We start from the raw sequence: 2,991 nt of genomic DNA on the forward strand, positions 1-2,991 counted from the left end.
ACATGCTCACGATATAGATGGAATCGTACTGTCAACTCTGCTTTTGCAGACATTTCTCATGAATATGGAAAGGGTTATGTCGCTTCTCTTTACTTTGTATGTCAGATCACCAGCAATAACAACATGTATCAATGCCGTCAACTGTAATGCTTTTCTTTAACGGATCAAGCTGCATCGGTCCCCTCTGATAGGGTCCATGTGATAGCGTCACAACAAAGAGTGAAAACCCATAAGGTTTCGTACATATATATTTTAGCAGATTCGGGAACCCTCACTGTGGCAACTAATCACACTGTCGAAATGCTTGAACTAATAATGTGAAGCTAAATATTACAAAAGATCATACTACTCTTATTTTTTTCCTTGTGATTTATTACTGATGTTCTGTCTGTAATCAATCACAAAATTCATGATTACTAATAACTTAATGTATGAAAGGTACACGTACCCCTGTTTCTGTGTAGTTCAATTAAAGTTTACATCACATTGACAGTAAGATAGTGAGGTAACCGGAATAAAATCAAAACTAGGAAAACTCCAAAGCAATGTTCTGTCTATTAAACAGAACGATAAATGTAGGTTACCTCTTGATTGCATCTTAAAAGCCTTCGTTGTGGTGATCAAACCAAGAATATTAAGAAAAAATGGATTTGAAAACGATGTTTATTGACAAGGCACAATGTGATTGGACAAAGGAGACTTTCGAGATGCTCTCCTAATTGGAAGATCAAGACACCAAGATCAATCGAATTGTTGCATGTTCGGCTTTTCAACACCAATATGAAGAATGTGAAAATATGTACAATGTGCAGTGCAACTATTTTCAATATATATTTGTAACAATTTGATAACTCAAGCAGTGGTAATTAACATGAGGTCATAGAAGCTATTAAACAAATACAAATCTTAAAAAATTCTTAGAAAATCAACGCCAAACTTAATTATATTTATATATATGAACTTTAACAACCCTTAAACATACAAATATAAAATATGTTATTTGTCATGGACGGGTCTTGCTAGGTCCACTTCGCGAGTGTACACTGTGTATGCATACACACGTAGAAGCATCATAAAAATAACTTACAGTAGATGTAAACAGGGGGTGTCTATATTTAAAAATAAAGGCGCGTCTCACCTACGAGTTACGAGAACATGGACACCATTACACTAAACTCATTGTACCAGATCAATACACTCATTTTACTTTACATATACTATATTCACCCAAACCGTGACATGTTTTCATTGAAGACAGCTGTCGTTTACATTTTCATCCAATGAATCAGGTTTAACATTCTCTAGATAATGAGTTCGTCAACAGGGAATGTGTGCTAATTATAAAGAAATATAGTTAATGGGTGATTGATGTGCATGGAGTACTAGTCTAGCTACACATAAGGGGGGATGTGTTATAAAGCATTGTAACCTTCAAAATATATCAGCTGGTAATAAATCGCCTACATCTAAGTCCTAATCCACTTCACAAATCCCATATAGATCCTGAGCAGATCCGAATTGTCGTTTGGTGGGATGGACAAATTGTTAAAGCGTTGGCTCGTCACACCAAAGGCTTTGGTTCGATTCCCAACATAAGATATTGAAAACTATATATAAAACCTAAAGATATGTTGCAGATGGATACATCTACGACTGTATAAAATACATCACCGACATCCCGTATGGGTTCTGGCTCAAAATGTGTCCCAATCAACCTATGCCGGTCTTAAGAGGCAACTTAATGAATTGTCAGGCTTTGTGACATGGTTGATGTCGTGGATCGTTGCTCATAATACCCACAGCTGAATTGTGCCTCGATTATTTACTGGTCGTCATCATATATTAATGTGTGCAGCGTTGTTGTTTAACAAACATTCATTACCAACAACATCCCTGAGATAATGAGTTTGTTTATGGTCAATATCTATGTGGCACCACGTACATGGATGATGATGGATGTTCGTAACAACTGTAAATGGCAACAACATTACTTTAATGGTTAATGTATATATAAATATTGTAAAAGGTAATATAAGTCAATACTGTAAGTAACAATGCCTTTAGTAAATGTCATGACTGATATTCCTTAGGACAAACGAAATAAGATGCCAGAAAAAGTCCCTATTAGATTTCCCGAGATTGTTACTGTTGCACATTAACACTCGCGGAAAATCTAATAGGGACTATTTCTGTTGTCACTGTTGCACATGACCCGTGAAGATTCCGGGGTAGAATAGGTCTTCAGCAACCCATGCTTTCTGTAAAAGGTGACTATGCTTGTCATAAGAGACGACTAACGGGATCGGGTGGTCAGGCTCACTGACTTGGTTGATGCATGTCATCGATCCCAATTGGTTGGATCGATGCTCATGATATCAATCACTGGATTGTCTGGTCCAGACTCGATTATTTACAGACCGCCGTCATATAGCTGGAATATTGCTGAGTGCGGCGTTAAACAATAAACCAATCTATCAATCTACTGTTGCACATCAAGTGACATAGGACATGCTATCACTTTGTTACAAAATAGCCTTCATTCTTTGCCTGCCTTACCCAAAATAGCTCTTGTTGTAATAGACAGTGCACCGTGCCAAAGCATGCAAGATTTAGGTACAAAGGTGCTGACCTGACATGACTGGAAAGGCGATATGGTGTCTACCATACCATGTCCAAAAAAAAAACCAATATTGCAGTGCCGAAAAAGGCTACTGAACCACAGCTACATATCATCAAAGCTAACAAGACAGCGGCAGATTACACTGTTGTCAGACAGACAGATAATACATTAACGTGTCTCCTCATTTTTTCGAGTATATACCTACATTAAATGAAATTCACAGGAATAAAAATGTGAGAGACAGTGGTGAAAAAACGTACTGATAAAATAGCGTACCATATCTTATATACAAGTGTCAGATACAAAATGAATATCGATGCAATAAAAAAAACCCACAGAATTCTAGATTTGATACAGGAATTGCTGATGTG

Source organism: Haliotis rufescens, unplaced genomic scaffold (assembly GCF_023055435.1).
Source record: "Haliotis rufescens isolate VD_foot unplaced genomic scaffold, xgHalRufe1.0.p SCAF_2, whole genome shotgun sequence".
Lineage (NCBI taxonomy): Eukaryota > Metazoa > Mollusca > Gastropoda > Lepetellida > Haliotidae > Haliotis > Haliotis rufescens.